The 20,422-nt window shown below is 41.2% G+C and overlaps 1 protein-coding gene across 1 annotated transcript in view; it reads left to right on the top strand.

Annotated features, from left to right (window-relative positions):
- The window catches only part of scaper (S-phase cyclin A-associated protein in the ER), a 359,135-nt gene that overhangs the window by 318,046 nt on the left and 20,667 nt on the right, over nucleotides 1-20,422 (top strand). The gene's annotated exons all lie outside the window — the stretch shown is intronic.

Here is a 20,422-nt window from a genome sequence, read left to right as displayed (position 1 = left end):
ATGGCGTTTGATTTGTACTAAGAACCCCAGTGACTCACAGTTCTGGACCAGTGCCTATTCTATCACTGACGTTAATTCAGTCTTCTAGCACTCTAACCCCTCCAAATTCCTCCAAATAGATTGTCCAAGCATGCTATAAATATAAACACATATGGTCTTATCAAGGGTTATGGCGGGAAAGTAGAGTTGAGGATTGTCATATTCTATCAATCATGATTTCATTGAATGGTGGAGCAGACTCGATGGGCCGAATGGCCTACTTCTACTCCCACCCCTTATTTTGAAAAAGGCTAAGAATGCATATAAAAATTTACCATAATTATTTTAATTAAGCTGTTTCACTTTTATGTATATATGCATAAACCCACAAATCTTAGAATTGTTACAGCACAGAAGGAGGCCATTCGACCTGTCTTGTCTGCATTGCCTCTCCTCACAGGCAATGTCATTCCCTCACCTTCTCCCCATAAGCCTGCACATACGTTCTTACTTTTCAGACTATAGTCCACTTCTCCCTCGAATGCCTCAATTGAACCTGCTCCACCACTCTCAGGCAATGCATCCCACATCCTAACCACTCACTAAGTGAAAAAGCTTCTCCTCCTGTCTGCAATGCTTTCTTGCTAATTATTCACATGATAATAAAGATGAAGACATGCCAAAAGCAAAAAATGTACAGTTCATAAAAGGTGAAAGGGATGCTTCTGTAAATAGAAAGGATTATATAATGGCTGATTACAGATAAACTGATAGTCAAAATCTAATAGATTTATGTCTGTGGGACAAATTTCCTATTTTTTTTAAACTCGATCTTTGTTCAGCTCTAGTTCAGAGGTAGTCAGTTCGCAGGTGAACTCTCAGTGGTGGCACAGTGGTTAGCACTGCTGCCACACACCACCAGGGACCTGGGTTCGATACCCAGCTTGGGTCACTGCGTGGGTTTCCTCCGGCTGCTCCGGTTTCCTCCCATAGTCCGGAAGACGTGTCGGTTAGGTCCATTGGCCATGCTAAATTCTCCCCAGTGTACCCAAACAGGTGTCGGAGTGTGGCGACTAGGAGATTTTCACAGTTACTTCATTGCAGTGTTAATGTGAGCCTACTTGTGACACTAACAAAACAAACTTTGTTAAACTTCAGCTATAAGCACTATGTAGGACGAAAATCCCAGTTCAGATCATAATTTTGTAGGCAAAGCGTGATTCTGTTCCCTTCCTTATGAAGGTGGGATATAAGCCACTATATACTTTTACCTGATGTATTTTAGTGGGACTTTTTTAAGATGTTGAGGGACTGGGTGAATTTACTGTACTTGTTTACATTAAATTGCAAGAGCAGGTTAAGAAAAGTTCAAGTGAGTAAGAAAGGTACGTTTAGAACAATATGTTGACATTTTTCTTCACACAACAGATGACAATGCAGAGAATAGAGTGCCAGGAGTTGGAGTGAAAATCCTGGTGCTTTTTAAAAAAAATTGGATGCCAAGATGGATAGATTGTAGGATTCTTTTGGATGGGCATATTAAAATTGACTAAGTGGTGTCTTTATGTGTTGCGTTTTCACAGGAGGTTCTCACAGTAACTTAATGGCATTGTTAATGTAAGCTTACTTGTGACTAAAAAAAAGTTGAATTGGGTGCAATGCAGACTGAAGAATTTGTGCTAGATTAATGGAATTTCTTTTCAGTTCACCAAACAATCCAGATTGTAGAAAAAAGACAGTGTTTTAACAATGACACGAGTCTTTTAATTAGTTCCAACCCATCCAGGACAGACATGTCGTTGCCTGTACTATGTAACTGCCCAATAGTGGCTTTGTATTTCTCTGGCTCCTGATGAATGAAAACATTCATAAACATTCAGGCCAGCAGATTGACTTTGGATGCGAATCCCAGTTTGCATGGGTCAGTGAGCTTTGAAATCCGAGTCTTTAGTCCATTTCCCTTCAAGTGGTTCAAGTCATCTGTTGAGCTCAGTAATTAACACCCATGCAAATCTATATGCTAGCTATAGTTCTAGCTAAAAGTGAAAGGAAACTTGACTGGATTTCTGCATTTCTGCTTTTCCTATTTAAAATATTTTCCACTCCCTCCATCTAAGTGCCACACTTGGTCACCACATAAATATTACCTGACAGAGAATAGATGGACGACCACAACTGGGGCAAACTGCTTAAAGAGTTTTGAATGGACTTACTTTGCATTAAGTTGATTTTTCTCTACACTCTAGCTATGACTTTAACACTACATTCTGCACTCTCTCCTTTCCTTCGCTATGAAAGGTATGCTCGGTCTGTATAGCTTGCAAGAAACAATACTTTTCACTGTATACTAATACATGTGACAATAATAAATCAAATCAAATTAAAGAACGTGGCAATCGTGTTGGTCAAACTCAAACAGAGTCATTGTCATAGAGATTTACAGCATGGAAACAGGCCCTTCGGCCCAACTTGTCCATGCCACCTTTTTTTTAACCTCTAAGCTAACCCCAATTGCCCGCATTTGGCCCTTGTCATTCTATACCCACTTTACCCATGTAATTGTCTAAGTGCTTTTTAAAAGACAAAATTTTATCTGCCTCTATTACTACCTCTGGCAGCTTGTTCCAGACACTCACCATCCTCTGTGTGAAAAAGTTGCCTCTCTGGACACTTTTGTATCTCTCCCTTCTCCCCTCTCACCTTAAACCTATGCCCTCTAGTTTTAGATTCCCTTACCTTTGGGAAAGATATTGACTATCCAGCTGATCTATGCCCCTCATTATTTTATAGACGCCTGTAAGGTCACCCCTCAGCCTTCTACGCTCCAGAGAAAAGAGTCCCAGTCTATCCAACCTCTCCTTATAACTCAAACCATCAAGTCCTGGTAGTAAATCTCTTCTGCACTCTTTCTAGTTTAATAATAGCCATTCTATAATAGAGTGACCATAAATGATGATGTTATGTTGCTCTCACTGCTTAGAAGTGGAGGCGCATGTTATTACAAGTGCTGCTCCCTTGTTTCATCTCGCACTGAGTAATCAGGAGTGGGGATTGAAGGTTTGCGCTGTTATCGATAGCAGTTCTCCAATAGATAGACAATATAAATCCAGGACTCTCTGTTGTTTAAACCTCTGAGCAGCACATGTATCATGAGGAGTTATGGGCAACAGCAAATTATTAGAAAATGTCTTTTTTGTAGGAAAGTGGCCAAAAAGTGAAAAATTAACTTTACTCAATTCAATGAATAGCTCACGCATTAACATAGGGAGCCTCTTCAATACACAGTTTAAGAGCCAGATAAAACTATGGTCTAATGATCATGTTCAAGTTTTGGTCCTGAAATGGCTTCCCATGAAAGAAACTTTTAAAATTCCACACGTGCTACAATAGATATCAGGTACTTGAATAAAGAAGCATAATACAACTGAAGTCTAATCTCGACTGGGAGGAATATTCCTGCTACATCAGGTTAGCTTTCAAAGATTATACACAGTTCAGTTTACAGTAAAACTTTTTATTTTTGATTGATTTATTACTGCCACATGTAGTGGGATGCAGTGAAAAGTATTGTTTCTTGTGCTCTGTACAAACAAAGCATGTTATTCATAGACTACATGAAGAGAAGGAAAGAAGAGGGTGCAGAATGTAGTGTTACAGTCATAGCTAGGGTGTAGAGAAAGATCAACTTAATATAGGGTGGGTCAGTCTGATGGCAGCAGGGAAGAGCTGTTCTTGAGTCGGTTGGTACGTGACCTCAGACTTTTGTATCTTTATCCCAGTGGAAGAGGTGGAAGAGAGAATATCCAGGGTGCCTGGGGTCCTTGATTATGCTGGCTGCTTTTCCGAGGCAGCGGGAAGTGTAGACAGAGTCAATGATTGGGAGGCTGGTTTGCATGATGGACTGGGCTACAGTCACAACCCTTTGTAGTTTCTTGTGGTCTTGGTCAGACCAGGAGCATACCAAGCTGTGATACATCCAGAAAAGATACTTTCTGTGATGCATCTGTAGAAGTTGGCAAGAGTCGCAGTGAACATGCTGAATTTCCTTAGCCTCCTGAGAAAGTAGAGGTGTTGGTGGAGGGACTAGGACAGGTTGTTGGTGATCTGGACGCTTAGAAACTTGAAGCTCTCGACCATTTCCACTTCATGTAGGTGCAGACAGGGGCATGTTCTCCAGTACGCTTCCTGAAGTTGATGACTATCTCCTTCATTTTACTGACAATGAAGGAGAAATTATTTCTGTTTCACCAGTTCACCAGCTTCTCTATCTCATTCCTGTACTCCATCTCATCGTTGTTTGAGATTTGATCCAGTTCAGTGGCGTTACCAGCAAACTGGAAAATCAAGTTGGAGGAGAATTTGGCCACATAGTCACGGGTGTATCAGGAGTATAGTAAGGGGCTGAGGACACAACTTTGATTATGCTATATAATTAAGCAGATCACCCCCCCCCAACCCCCTGCCACCACACAGATGTTGGAAATTGGCGCTCAATTTAGAACATCTAATTATTTCTATTTAGATTATTTGCCATATTTCCATCAGATTGTTAATTTTATATCAATCGAGCTTTAATTGTACTTAGAAGGTAAAATTTGGTGACTCGTCTGCTCATATAGGAGCAGATGAATGAGGATTGTGGTGTTGGAAGTGCCCAATGTGTAATTTGTGTCACTGCAAATACAAGCTACTAAATGAATCAAAATGACTTTAGTGTTTCATTACCTAGCTATTAAAGTTGTGACACATGCAAGACTGATATTAATCCATTTTAATAATGCAAAACTTCCAGTATCCTGAATAATGCTGTTTCCCAAAACCCTGATTCTTCTGAGCTCTTAATGAAAGCCCTCATCTCTTAGATCTTTCTAATTAATACATTCCAATTTCCTTGCGGGAAAGGTCGGAGGGGAGGGGAGGGGTGGAGGGAGTTGAGGGTTGGTGGGAGTGCCGGGCAGATGTCACATGTAACCATAGAGAAAGGTTCGTAACCATGGGCATCAGGAAGCCTTAGCTGCTGCCAAACAATTAAGAAACTGCCAAGCATGTTTCTGCTTTTAATCAATTGGACTACTGCAGGGTTGAACTTTTCAAAGAGGGAAGACCAGAGTGGAGGTGGTGCGTGAAGCGACAAACCTGCCTTAATTTCTCATATTATGGTCTACAGACACAATCAGTCAACTTTCAACATGTCTAATTTGAACACTGCGTTTTTGCTCTTTAGTTGCTTGAAACAAGTTAAAATATTTTTTTGGCACATTTCTTAAGCAGAAAATAATTGAAGTGTGCAGCTGTGTGTATGTGATTGCAGCTACTTATATCTCTCAGCTTATTTTCTCATTGAAGATAGCTTTCGATGGAAACGTGTAATAACAGCTAAAATCCTCACCCTTTGAAATAAACAGAAATGCAACGTACCATAACTTACTTTTTTAAAAAATTCCTGACATACAATAATCTCCAAATGTTGAAATTTATTCTCTTGACAGAGGCTGCGTGTCTCTTATCAAGGATTGAATTTGGGTTTTTTCTTCTATGACTGTATTTAACTATAACCAATGAGGAAGAGACTTTTCATGTAGGTTATATGGAAATTAATTGCAAGTCAAAAGGGTACCACATGGTGCAGTAGTAAGAAGTCTGTGCATACCCCAGTCCAAAGCTGGCATCACGGCAGTAGTAAGATACAGAGACCTATGTGACCTGTGCTGCAGTAGCCTTTCTCAGCTGCAGGATTCTGTAGAAGCCTCTGGCTTTGACTTGATTTGATTTTTTTATTGTCACATTTATTAACATACAGTGAAAAATATTGTTTCTTATGCGCTATACAGACAAAACATACGGTTCATAGAGAAGGAAAGGAGAGGGTGCAGAATGTAGTGTTACAGTCATAGCTAGGGTGTGGAGAAAGATCAATTTAATGTAAGGTAGGTCCATTCAAAAGCCTGACAGCAGCAGGGAACAAGCTGTTCTTGAGTTGGTTGGTAAGAAATTGAATTAAAGCATTGTTAGAGAGTTTAAAAGAGTTAAAATTAAGTTTTAGAAGCATAGAACAAGAGTAGAAGATAGAATTAGAAGATTTGCTGGGTACAGCTTGCAAGAAGTCCCTTCACTATCTTGGGAAAAAAAACAAACATGTGAAATACTCATTGCTTTTCCCTGTGTTTATGTTGCTTCACTCATTGCTTTACCAAGCTAACAGATAGTTTAAACCTGCCGTAGATAGATTCTACTTCTACTACAACTCAATTGATAATATATTTCCATTGATCTTTCAGGTAGCCCACTTTGATTTTCCCCTCACCTTTCTGTTTCTTTTTCATCTTGTCCGCTTAAGAATTTGTTAACTATCAGCTTTGGCAGAGCTCCTTGGCTCAATTACAAACCAAAGACAGAGTTGCAACATATAATTCTTCATTGAAGAACTCCCAGATTGCAATCAGACATTTCTGCTGACTATGTGGAAATTCATTCCAGTTTTGTCCCTGTTTCTTTGCTACTATTCCCTTCGGAACAGCTGAGGCAAGAAGCATTGCTTATTGATCCAGGCTGGAAAGTGAATACGTGAAACGTACATATTTATTCAATATATAAACATTTTATATATAAAAAAAATTATTCTAGTCCTTCTTAAAATGGATATGTTCATGAATTATATTCCTTTTTACTTCTGTGTAAATGTTCAGTGGCAAATACTAAATACCTAATGTTATTTTGTCAGTGAAAAATAGTAAGTGATAGAGAAACGTTAGGTATTTCTACTTTCTCTGAGTGGTGTTGTACAGGTTCAGCACATCAGCCAGGTGATAATCGAGACATGGTTGCTTGATAATGACTCATTCATAAAATTACTGCAAATTTACCTACCAAAGGGTGAATTAATCCATCTAAACTCAACTATGTAGAAAACAAAGACGTCTTTCCTTTACAGTAACAACCACAACTTTCATTTATATAGCATCCTTTTCATGCAATGAAAGCAGTGGCTTTTTACCGAAGTACTACGAAGCAAGTTTGATATTAGAAAGAGATATTAGGACAGGTGACCTAAAGTTTGGTCAGAGGTCTGTTTAATTGTCGCCTGAATTACTCCTAATTTTTGCTTGCAGTACATTGCATTCTCCTGTGCTGATCGCTTTTTAATGTGAAGAACTCGCTGACATTTCAAAGTTTGTCATTTACCAATTTAAACCAAAGCCACCACGACCTACTATTAAGGCTTATCTTGAAATTGTGCATTGGATTCACCTTCTCCATAGCAATACATCAAAACTTTTCTAAAATCCCATCGTAGTCAATAAGTAGAATGAAACACAGATGAAACGGAAATGGTGTATTCCTTTTTCTTTAAACTTCAAAGTAATGATCCAAACATGAGAGTCATCCTTGATAAATTTCACCCATAATAATATGAGATTGAAATCTGGGATTTAAATTACAGGGATGTTTGTTTTCAGTTCTTTACAACAATCTTTTTCTTCAATGAATGACTGACACACACTCCTTTAACAGCTTAGCGTTAGTTTTCCCGTAGTAGTCGCACTTGCCTATTCAGCCCTCCCCTCACCAATCTCCATTGGCTTCTTATCTCAATGCATCAACACCAGTGTTCCATGGATAAATTATTCAATGGCTGTGTTGCTCCCTAGCTCTGCGACCTCCTCCAGCATTGTGCCTAAGTTTACTTCTCTGCCCTTCCAACTCACATTAGCCTATTGCCTGTTCTACTATCAGAGCCATCAGTCTTCTAGCCACCACAATCTTGGCACCCCTTTGCTAGACCTCATTTCCAAAACCCTCCTCAAAACTGACGTTCCATAGTACCTTCAGCCTCTCTCTTAATGTTGCTTCTACACATTGAGGGTTTGACTTGTTCAACTGTGAGGAACCTTGGGGTGTTTTGTTTTGCTAACGGTACTGTACAATTGTAAGCCAATACCAACACAACTATACAATGCTTTCTCCTCTCGCTACCACCTCCGCCTCGCTTCCCCTCCCTGCTAGATCTCCCAGTATCACACATCTTCCTCAGTCCATGAGCTCGGCTACAGCCGACTTTCTATAACCATTGCCTTGGGGTTGAAGAACAAATTAGTAGATAATGAGATGGATCCAGTAAGTTTTTTCTTCCCCCTTTCTGACTCTTTGCTGTCATGGATTGCATTCTACCCATTTGTCTTTATCTCAGTTTCCATCACTTTTTTGGGGGGGTGGGGGGGCAAAGCTGATGAGATGTATGACCACTTTACATTAGTACACTTGCACTCTTTGATGTTCAATGTTTTTAAATACATCATGGCCTCTGATAGGTTTAGTTAATCACTGGGCCATTTTAACACAGAATGAATCAGAGGAAACACTGAGTCATGTAATTCTAATGTACAAAAATCCAAAAAACTTCATGCCCCAAGTTAGCACGTCTGCTCAGAAAAATTTTTAATAGCGTAAATGAGAAGATCAAACAAGGTTCAAAGGCAGATTATAATTATAAGTTAGCAATTTTACTTCATTTTTTAAAAAACTTCCTCATTTATATTGAAGAAGTTGATGTAATACATTGGAGCAGCATGGTGGCGCAGTGGTTAACACTGCTGCCTTACAGCACCAGGGACCCGGGTTTGATTCCCGGCTTGGGTCACTGTCTATGTGGAGTTTGCATGTTCTCCCTGTGTCTGCGTGGATTTCCTCCCACAGCCCAAAGATGTGCAGGTTAGGTGGATTGGCCATGCTAAATTGCCCTTTAGTGTCAGGGGGACTAGTTAGGATAAATGCATGAGGTTATGGGGATGTTGTCTGTGTGGAGTTTGTACATTCTCCCCGTGTCTGCATGGGTTTCCTCCGGGTCCTCTGGTTTTCTCCCGTAGTCCAAATATGTGTGGGTTAGGTTGATCGGCCATGACAAATGATCCCTTGGTGTCAAAGGGATTAGCAGCTTAAATATGTGGGGTTATGGAAATAGGGCCTGAGTGGGATTATGGTTGGTGCAGATTCGATGGGCCAAATGGCCTCCTTCTGCACTGTTATGTAGAAGGATTCTATGATAAGTATGTATTGCTGTACCAGAGATTACTAAGTTTGATTAATGCTGTCAATTTCATGGATATGCTTTGGCCACAAAATATTGCAAGTTATATTACAAGTATTGGTAGAAGTGTGATTTCCTTCCTGTTATTAATCTGTAACTATTTGTTTTGAAACATTAAAAGTATCCATTCCAAAGCTCTTCAGATATTACAGGTTTGATAGCCTTAGTTCTGAGAGTTAGCCCAGCAACTTCAATGAATATGCCCCACTGCCTTCTACAATGAGTTAATTGGTCTAAAGCAATAGAGTCTCTGTGATTTTAAAGAAACTCACTGGGTTCACACTGATAACAATCTAACAATCTTTGCTGAGTAGGGCTTCATCTGAGGATCTCTGCTGGATGGTGCGATATCTAAAAGCCCCTGGTGGGTAGTGCGCTTGTAGCAATATCAGCTGATGAATGGACTTGGCTGAAAAGTTGTCCATGGTCAAATGCCTCTCGTTATCTAGGCCAAACATTTTCCCTGTGTGACCCCATTTTAAAACTACACACTTTGTGTAAGTCCAGAGTGAAAATTTGACAGGTATGAGAGTTGCAGGGTGTGGGGTTGAGCTTTAGCTGCTGGGTGTGGGAATGTGAAGTTGAGCGTAGTGGGAAGTTTAAACAGCAGGATGTGTTTATTTTTAAAACGCCTTTCACAGCCAAATCAAATCAAAAGAATCACAGACCTATTGCAGCTCAGAAAGAGCCATTCAGCCCATCGTATCTGCATCATCTCTCTGAATGAATAATCTCCCACCTGCTCCGCATAACCCTGCACAAGTAATGGTCTAATTTGCTTCTGAATGCTTCAATTGAACCTGCATCCAACACACTCTCAGACTGTGTATTCAAAGCATTGAATAACTAAGGCATCAGGGAAAACACCTTTCATTAATAGAAACATAGAAAAACTACAGCACAATACAGGTCCTTCGGCCCACAAAGTTGTGCCGAACATGTCCCTATCTTAGAGATTACTAGGCTTACCTATAACCCTCCATCTTACTAAGTTCCGTGTACTTACCTAAAAGTCTCTTAAAAGACTCTATCGAATCTGCCTCCACCACCGTTGCCAGCAGCCCATTCCACGCACCCACCACTCTGAGTGAAAAACTTACCCCTGACATCTCCTCTGTACCTATTCCCCAGCACCTTAAACCTATGTCCTCTTGTGGAAACCATTTCAGCCCTGGGAAAAAGCCTCTGTCTATCCACTTGATCAATACCTCTCAACATCTCATACGCCTCTATCAGGTCACCCCTCGTCCTTTGTCTCTCCAAGGAGAAAAGGCCGAGCTCCCTCAACCTATCATCATAAGGCATGCTCCCCAATCCAAGCAACATCCTTGTAAATCTCCTCTGCACCCTTTCTATAGCTTCCACATTCTTCCTGTAATGAGGCAACCAGAACTGAGCACAGTACTCCAAGTGGCGTCTGACCAGGATCCTATATAGCTGCAACATTATCTCTCGACTCCTAAACTCAACTCTTCGATTGATGAAGGCCAGTACACTATATGCCTTCTTAACCACAGCTTCAATCTGCGCAACTGCTTTGAGCGTCCTATGAACTCGGACCCCAAGATCCTTCTGATCTTCTGCACTGCCAAGAGTCCTATTAGTATTCTGCCATCCTATTTGACCTGTCAAAATGAACCACTTCACGCTTATCCGGGTTGAAGTCCATCTGCCACTTCTCCGCCCAGTCTTGCATCCCTCCACACTACCACAACACCACCAAACTTTGTGTCATCAGCAAACTTACCAACCCATCCCTCTACTTCCTCACCCAGGTCATTTATAAAAATCACAAAGAGTAAGGGTTCCTGAACAGATCCCTGGGGCACTCCACTGGTGACTGCCCTCCATGCAGAATATGACCCATCTATAACCACTTTTTGCCTTCTGTAGATAAGCCAGTTCTGGATCCACAAAGCAATATCCCCTTGGAAGCCATGCCCCCTCACTTTCTCAGTAAGCCTTGCATGGGGCACCTTATCAAATGCCTTGCTGAAGTCCATATACACTACATCAACTGCTGTCCCTTCATCAATGTGTTTAGTCACATCCTCAAAAAAAAATCAATCAGGCTCATAAAGCGTGATCTGCGTGACAAAGCCATGCTGACTATTCTTAATCATATTATACCTCTCCAAATGTTTATAAATCCTGCCTCTCAGGATCTTCTCCATCAACTCACCAACCACTAAGGTTAGACTCACTGGTCTATAATTTCCAGGGCTATCTCTACCTGTCTTGTCCCTTTCTTGAATAAAGGAACAACATCTGCAATCCTCGAATCCTCCGGAACCTCTCCCTCTCCATTAATGATGCAAAGATCATCGCTAAAGGCTCAGCAATCTCCTCTCTCGCCTCCTACAGTAGCCTGGGGTACATCTCATCTGGTCCCGGCGACTTATCTAACTTGATGCTTTTCAAAAGCTCCAACACATCCTCTTTCTTAAAATCTACGTGCTCAAACTTTTCAGTCTGCTGCAATTCTGCACTGCAACCACCAAGATCCTTTTCCATAGTGAATACTGAAGTAAAGTATCCATTAAGTACCTCTGCTATTTCTTCCGGTTCCATACAAACTTTCCCACCATCACACTTGATAGGTCCTCATGCCCCCTCCTTTCATTTTGCAATTCTATAAATTTAAACTTGCCGGTTGTTTGAAGGTAAAAGCCACATTCCTATTTTATTAGTTTCTAAACACAATATCAAAGTAAACAATTAAGCTATTTTGTGAGTTACTTCCACTGGTTTCCAGCAGTCAACGCGCAACAACCAAGAAGAGTGTGTAAAAAAAAAAGGATTCCATTAAGACATTGTTACTCACAGAGAGATAAAATAATCCAGCAAAATTTCAGCATGCCAGCAAAAAACATCATATTACAGCAGGAGCTTGGTAACAAACTCAGGCTGCTGGATTATGGCCAATGCCTTTTGCTGGTGACCATTGGAAGTGTAGATCAGTGATCCCATTCTAAAGTTATTTGATGCTTGCTGTACTATGCTCCCCAACCACTTCCAACAGACACCTGGGTGTATAAAATGCAACAAGTACTTTTTTATTACTTTGCAACCAGATTTTTATTTTTGCATTATTGTGTCTTTCAACTGGTGCCAAATTTAATTTCCAAGTTCTGCTATTAGTGATTTAATTTCAAGCTGTCTTTTCTTCGGAATGGTTCTATTGCACCTCTTGTCATCTTGCAGTCAAATGCCTCACACCTGTGTAATTCATTCCAACTAGGAATTTGTGGTGTTGGGAATCATGAAGTTAGATCCATATCCTATTGTTGCTTGCTGTTAACACAAATTTGTTTATTAATAAGAGATGCATATCTACAATAAACATTATAATTTCCATTTCCATGCTGCCGTATGTACAATGTGTATTTGTTCACATTGCAGCTGTGGTTTGAAGATGGTATATATGCAAAACCAGCTGTTTGTTGAAAACAATGAGAAGTTACCAAAGTACTGCCTGTGGGATACTTTATCTTTAGTTATACAAGTCAAAGGTGATCTAATTTATTTTGACTTCAATACCATGGGGCGGTACAGTGGTTAGCACCGCTGCCTCGCAGTGCCAGGGCCCCAGGTTCAAATCCCGGCTTGGGTCACTATCCGTGCGGACTTTGCACATTCTCCTCATGTCTGCGTGGGTTTCCTCCGGGTGCTCTGGTTTCCTCCCACACTCCAAAGATGTGCAGGTTAGGTGGATTTAAAATATCAAAATAAGTTAGATCTCCTTTGACTTGTATAACTAAAGATAAAGTATCCCACAGGCAGTACTTTGATAACTTCTCATCGTTTTCAACGGACAGCTGGCTTTGCATGTATACCATTTTCAAACCACAGCTGCCATGTGAACAAATATACATTGTACATACGTCAGCACGGAAATGGAAATTACAATGTTCATTGTAGATATGCACCTCTAAGTACCCAAACAAGTGCCAAAGTTTGGAGACCAGGGAATTTTCATAGTAACTGGAAAGAGGAACAGCAATCTTGCAAGTTGAATTTTGTATCTTTCCTCCAGAGACAAAGAGCAAAGGTGTGATGCTGGCATGCTCACTGACAGCTCTGTTATTTTATTCTTGAATCCAGACTATTTAATGTCATGAGGGCAACTCGTATAAACTGCATTTTTGTATTTATTCATGTGATGTGGGTGGCACTTGCAAGGCTGTATTTACTGTCCATTCCTAGTTGTTGTGAGACGGTAATGGGCCTTCTCCTTGAACCATTGTGGTCCTTGTGTTGTCAGTGCTATCATGAAGGTATTAGATGTGGGGAAATGCCATAATTTTGGACCCATTGATAATGAAAGATCAATGATTTATATCCAGGACAGGATGATGTAGGCCTGGAATTTTCCTGATCATTTTGTTGTGCCCTCTGGTAACTGTCTGTGTGGAGATTGTACGTTCTCCCCTTGTCTTTGTGGGTTTTGTCCGGGTGCTCTGGTTTCCTCCCACAGTCCAAAGATGTGTGAGTTAGGTTGATTGACCATGCTCAATTGCCCCTCAGTGTCTGGGAGATTAGCAGGTAAATAAGTGGGGCTATGGGGATAGGGCCTGGGTAGGATTGCTGTCATTGCTTAATGGGCCAAATGGCCTCTTTCTGCACACTTAGGAATCCTATGATTCTCAGTGTAGAGCCTGTAGGCTGTGGGGAGGCAATATCAAATAAACTTACTGCATTACATCAGCGCATCGTTTAGTTGTTATAACTTGCTTGGTCAAAATTTGACAAGCCCTTGCATTGTGGAAACTTTAATGACAAAACCTGCAGGAGTTAAAAAGATAGCCTACCATCACTTTAAAGGTGGGAAATATATGCCAACATTGCTAGTGATGCCAGTATCACTAGAATTTGGTGTTCTAAAAGCTACAATAATCCTTCTGTTCCAGTGTTGCTTAGTCATTCAGCAGTGTGAATTAATTTGATGCCAGGGTATCAGTTCTTATTTAAATTTTAGTTCTGTGTCTGAGAAAGAATATTTTATTTTAACTGTATCTTACTTAAGATCTGTATTGCTAATTTCAGAACTGCTTTAGATACTCCCTGAAGTTTTTATTGGGTACTTTTACAGTCCATGATAATAACAGATTTCAGTGGAGATGGCAGCTTGCTGTTCAGTTTCAATGAGGGAGGAAATTGTAGACCAAGTATAGCCACCAGTTTTTGGGTAAAGGAGGCGGTGATGCACCAGATGCCAGAATCTGAGGAATGGAGAATTCTCTGCCAGGGTGAGAAGTTGTAGGTCTGGCGAAGGTTACATGGAGGGAGGACAAGGACATGAAGAGGTTTAAACGCAAAGAAAAGAAGTTTAAATCTGAGGCACTGGGAGACCAAGAGCCAATGTAGAGCTAATGGAAGATGATGGCATAGTGGTAGTATTGGTGGACTGGTAATCTAGAGATCCAGGCTGGCACGAGGGTTCAAATCCCACCATGGCAGCTGATGGAATTTAAATGCAATGAATAAATCTGGAATTTTAGAGCCAGTCTTAGTAATGGTTACCTTTGGGAGGGAAATGTGTCACCTTAGACAGCTTGACCTTCATGTGATTCCAGACCCACAATAATATGGTTGATTCTTAACTCCCCTCTGAATGGCCGCCCAGTTCAAGGGATGGGCAGCAAACGCTGTTCTTGCCCGCGACGCCCACATCCCATGAAAGAATAAAAAGAAACGGGATAATGTGATCAGCGTGTGGAATTTGTTTCAGGATAGAATATGGACAGAAGTGTTTTGGATCAGCTGAAATTTAAGCAGGAGGGCTGGCCAGAAGAACATTGGAATACCTGAATCTTGGTGTACCAAAGACATGGAGGAGAGTTTCAACAACATATAAACTGAGGCAAATGTTGAGATGAGAAAAGTTACATGTTGAACTAGGCAGTGTTTATGGTGCAGATTTGGAGTTGCAAGTTTGGATGAGATTCGAAAAGGGTGCTGAGGTTTCAAGAAATCTGGTTCAGTCTGAGACTGGCTGAGAAGGCGGATGACAGTCATCACCTGGAGTATTTTTGTCTGGCTGAAGCAGAAGGCAGTAACTTTGATCTTCAGTATTTCAATTCCGTCTCACCCAGGACTGCATGTTGAACAAACAGCCTGACAGTGCAGAGTTTGTGTCATCAGCACACAAGTAGATGGTGACAACATGCCTGTGGATTGTGTCACCAAGGGAAGTACAGAGATGAAGAGGTGAAGTGAAGGATAGATCCTTAAGGAGCATCAAAGATAACGTGTGACAGGGCTGGGAGTGAAGGCTTTGATAACTGCATATGATTTGATGAAGAACAAATGAGTAAGGATAACTCTACCAAGTTAGACATTGAAGGAAGCATGATGATTGTGGTCATCAGCTGTGTCAAATGCCAAGGAGGACAAGTGGGGATAATACAGGCAAGGAGAATGAGTATCATTTTAGACAAGGTTTCAATGCTGTGAGGAGCATGGAAACCTGATTGAAGAGATTCCCACACACAGTTGTGACTGATGTAGGCAAAGATTTGACAACTTATTCAAGGACTTTGGAGACAAAGAGAAGTCATAGAACATTACAGCACAGGACAGGCCCTTCAGCCCTCAATGTTGTGCGGAGCTATGTCCAATTCCGAGATCAAGCTATCCCACTCCTTATAATGCTGGTGTCCTCCATGTGCCTATCCAATAACCGCTTGAAAGTTCCTAAAGTGTCCAACTCCACTATCACAACAGGCAGTCTATTCCACACCCCAACCACTCTCTGAGTGAACAATCTACTTTGGACATTCCTCCTATATCTCCCACCATGAACCTTATAGTTATGCCCCCTAGTAACAACTGCATCCACCTGAGGAAATAGTCTCTGCACGTCCACTCTATCAATCCCTCTCATCATCTTATAAACCTCAGAGATGCTTGGTGAATTAATGAACGAATGACATTTAAAATTGGTCACACTGCTGTAATCTCAACAAGACATTCAGTAACATTTTACAGTGAAACTTCAATTTCTGCACAAGCTGATTAAGTAAGCAAAATTGAGGTTTTTCTATTTTCCCCCCAGTCACAATGTATTTGCTAAATATCATGAAATGATGGCATTCACAGCCCTCATAACACAATCAGTGAGCCTAAAATATGCCATAGAGCATTTCTTGCTTTCCTTCTGAGCGTGCAACTTGTGGTGGTTTGTAGCAGAGCCCAAAGTCGCACAGTAGCCCAAGGATTATAATGTGAGCAGGTTGGAGCACTGCATAATTAGCTTGTAAGCATGCTCCACTGAGCTGCAATCTGCCACAGTTGGTGTCTTTTAGCTAAGTGAACGAGGTCCCATGATGTCGAGCGTAGATTCAAACGGGAAAACTTTGTAATAAGAGTAATGTCCTTTATCATGCTGGAGTTTTTTTTAGCACTTTAAGGGCAAATTATGGTTCCTAATTAAATTTTTGTGGCCTTAATTAAAGAATCTGCTTGGGTTTTACGATGGTTCCGTTACACTTTCCACTCTGCTGTGATTTAATTATTCTGATGAATGCAATTAGTATGCTAAGGCAATTGTTCATTTCATTTGCATATTATATTGGATAATTGGATGAAGCTGGAATGATTAAATTACGAGAATGACAGATGAATCCGCTTTTGTTGGGGACAAGAATTGAGTTTGTAAGAATGACCACAATGGGAATTGGTGACCTTAGCATATTCATTAAAAAAAATGCATATTGTTAATTTGTAGAAGTGTTGCAAGGTGCTGACTTACATTGCCCTTGATCTCAGCTGGCAACCAAAAGCAGCATTTTTTTCACGTTCCTCCTGTACCCAGTTGTTAAAGAATTATGTGGCAACTTCATTTTTGAAACTTTCTTAACTAATGATAACACACAGACATTACAGAGCTAAGCAGTGATAAACCAACAGTGCAACAAGATAATGCCCTTTATTGTTTATCAAAGTACTCCTCAGTCAGGGGCTGAATCACAACTCAGATCCTCATTTAGGTTAGTTGATTCCAACGAGGGTAACATTGGGATGATACACTTAGCAATGCCCTTCAGCTGATGAGGCGCAACATTGATCAGTGCTCTCACTGCTAAGTTGTCTGTGCTTAGCCCAACTGTAAGCCCTCACGTTTGATTAGCCACCTGATATTCAGTGCATTGGCTTACAGATGTCCAAGATAACAGGCAGCTGCTGGCACCCATGGGACCATATCCCAGCAAGTGAAAGCTCAGGAGTAACCAACAAGTGAGAGCAGCTTAATTAGAGATACAGTTTTTAAATTTTAAATGAAAATGGATAGTTTTGTTTTGCTTTTATGACCACACCACATATATCGAGGGCGGATTGGCAGAGGTTAATATATAGGTTGACAGCTATTAAACAATCAAGGCAGCAGCTTTTGATCACCTTGATGTTGGCAGGCACGGTGGCACAGTGGTTAGCATCGCTGCCTCATAGCGCCAGGGACCCAGGTTCGATTCCCAGCTTGGGTCACTGTCTCTGCCGAGTTTGCACATTCTCCCATTATCTGCATGAGTTTCCTCCGAGTGCTACGGTTTCCTCCCACATCCAAAGATGTGCATGTTAGGTGGATTGGCCTTGCTAAATTGTTCCTTAGTGTCAAGGAGACTAACCAGGGTAAATGCATGGAGTTATGGGGGATAGGGCCTGGGTGGGATTGTGGTCATGCAGACTTGATGGGCCAAATGGCCTCCTTCTGTACTGTAGGATTCTATGATCTACAATCCAATTCATTAAAATTTTCTGGAGGACACCTCTCTGCTAATTGACAACAGGTATTGTGCTGTGGCCAGAACTACATCCATTAGTTCAAAATGAGACTAACTCTTCCTCCTGTCTGCTAACCACCCTCACCCATCACTTAGAGCAACTTGCATTTTAAAGCACTGTCTTGTCTTGGAGTGCTATAAAGCAAGAAATGAGGAGATCAAGTGGGAAAGGAGCAAGATTGTGAGGATTGGCACTGTGAGACAGCAGTGCTAATCACTGTGCCACTGTGCTGTCCATATTTAGAAGGGTAAATGTGTGAGGTTATCAGGATAGGGTCTGGGTGGGATTGTGGTTGGTGCAGGCTCGATGGACTGAATTTCTCCTTCTGCACTGTGGATTCTATGATTCTAAGATTGATTAATTAATTAAAAATAGACCATGTTTCTGAATCATTGGCTTCAGTGCACAAGAGAATGATGTAGAGGAAACAGAATCTTTCTAATGGCTGATACTTCCCATGCAGTGCTGATGAATACTGATCTGCACTATGATTCCATATTATGTGGGCGGGTGTCCAGGTTTTCCCTCCACCCTCTGGAAGTCACTGGCTCTTGCTGGAGTGTGGTGTCCAGGTGCAGAGATCACTCTGGTATGTCACCCCGGTAGCCATTTTTCATGTGCAAGTTCAGACAGTAAGCCTCAGCAGACTCATTTGCTAAATGCAATCCTGCTTTCTTCAAACAACCTCATCCCCTTTCTCCAGCAAAGGTTACTGCATAGTGATCATCTACTGACTAATTCACTTCCCCTCCCTAGCTGAAGGATATTTGTAACCTCACCATCTGTTGTCACATCTGAGGTCAGCTACTTCATCTCAAGCCAGGGATCAAACCTGAGACCCTCCTGATCTATACAACTCTGCACTACGTACTGTATTTGCCCCCGAATTCATTATGAATCTGCATATTGATCCTTAAGTCATATTAAATATTTTACTACAGGCAGATTATGACCCCTCCTGTAAAAACTGAAATGTAGTTCTTTGTTAACCTGGTGGTTCCTTGTTCTTCACGCCCCTCCCCTCCCCCACTAAAAGGATTTTATCTTGTCAGTAGCATGCTGGAAAAATATTCATGCAAGTTTCAAAAGGTTACATGAACCTTACTATTTCGAAGCTCTGGAACAGCCTTTGTATCTCAACATTATAATGTAAGCACTGGCGAAACAATAAAGCAATGTAGAATTGACCCAAGAGCAGAAACAAGGCCCGATTTGTGACATATTCTGCTGATTCAGTGCCTCTGCCTTGGGTTCTGTTTATCCATGTACGGGAGGAAATAATGCAGATCTTGCATCTTTAAAGCAAAACTGTCTACGAGCAAGTATGAAAAATCCTTCCCATTTGATGTTAACCCCTGTCCTTTGCCTTCAAAGAAACTCTGACATTAATGTATTGCATTACACGCTGCGTCTGTTATGTGTTGCTTTGCGTTAACAGCGGAAAGAAGCTTTTGTCATCTGTGGCAATACTGCAAAATAATACAACTTGTCAAAAATCAAATTTAATTCTTTGCAAATTTCCAAAGACAGTTTCCCTAATAATTTGAAATTATATATTAGGCATAGATTTTTCCAAATTATTTGGATAGACAAGCGGATAAAAGAGATGGGTCTGAATTTTTAGGATGGCAGGAGCCCAAGTCCTACCGTACGGATGCGGGCCCATTGCTATTTTACACTGGAATAACGTTGATTGGCAGCAGGTAGGACTCCCATCCTCACTTGAACGCAAGTTGTACCTTGGAGAGCTGTCAGCCAATGAGATTGGCTGACGACTCTTCAGCCCATCCTGGCATAGCACTGATTTGATTCGATTTGATTTGGATTATTATTGCATTAGTATACAGTAAAAAGTATTGATTCTTGCGCACTATACAGACAGCCATAGCTAGGATGTAGAGAAAGATCAACTTAAGCGAGATAGGTCCATTCAAAAGTCTGATGGCAACAGGGAAGAAGCTGTTCTCGAGTCACTTGGTACTTGGCCTCAGACTTTTGTATCTTTTTCCCGACAGAAGAAGGTGGAAGAGGGTGCATCCGGGGTGCATGGGGTCTGTAATTATGCTGGCTGCTTCGCCAAGAAAGCGGGAAGCATCGACAGACAATGGATGGGAAGCTAGTTTGCATGATGGATTGGGATACATTCACAACCTTTTGTAGTTCTTGCAGTCTTGAGCAGAGCAGGAGCCATACCAACCTGTGATGCAACCAGAAAGAATGCTTTCTATGGTGCATCTGTAAAAGTTGGTGAGAGTCGTTGTTGACATGCCAAATTTCCTTAGTCTTCTGAGAGAGTGGAGGCGTTGATGGCTTTCTTAACTATAGTGTTGGCATGGGGGAACCAGGAAAGGTTGTTGGTGATCTGAACACCTAAGAACTTGAAGCCCTCGACCATTTCTACTTTGACCCCATTGATGTAGACAGGGGCGTGTTCTCCACTACGCTTCCTGAAGTCAATGACAATATCCTTCATTTTGTTGACATTGAGGGAGAGATTATCGTCGTCGCACCAATTCACCAGATTCTCTTTCTCATCCCGGAAGAGGCACTGCAGCAAATGTGCCTGGGACTTTC

This window comes from Carcharhinus amblyrhynchos, chromosome 32, assembly GCF_965287045.1.
Source record: "Carcharhinus amblyrhynchos chromosome 32, sCarAmb.v2.hapA, whole genome shotgun sequence".
NCBI lineage: Eukaryota > Metazoa > Chordata > Chondrichthyes > Carcharhiniformes > Carcharhinidae > Carcharhinus > Carcharhinus amblyrhynchos.
Note: the sequence above shows the minus strand (reverse complement) of the source record. Positions and strands in the feature narration are given on the sequence as shown.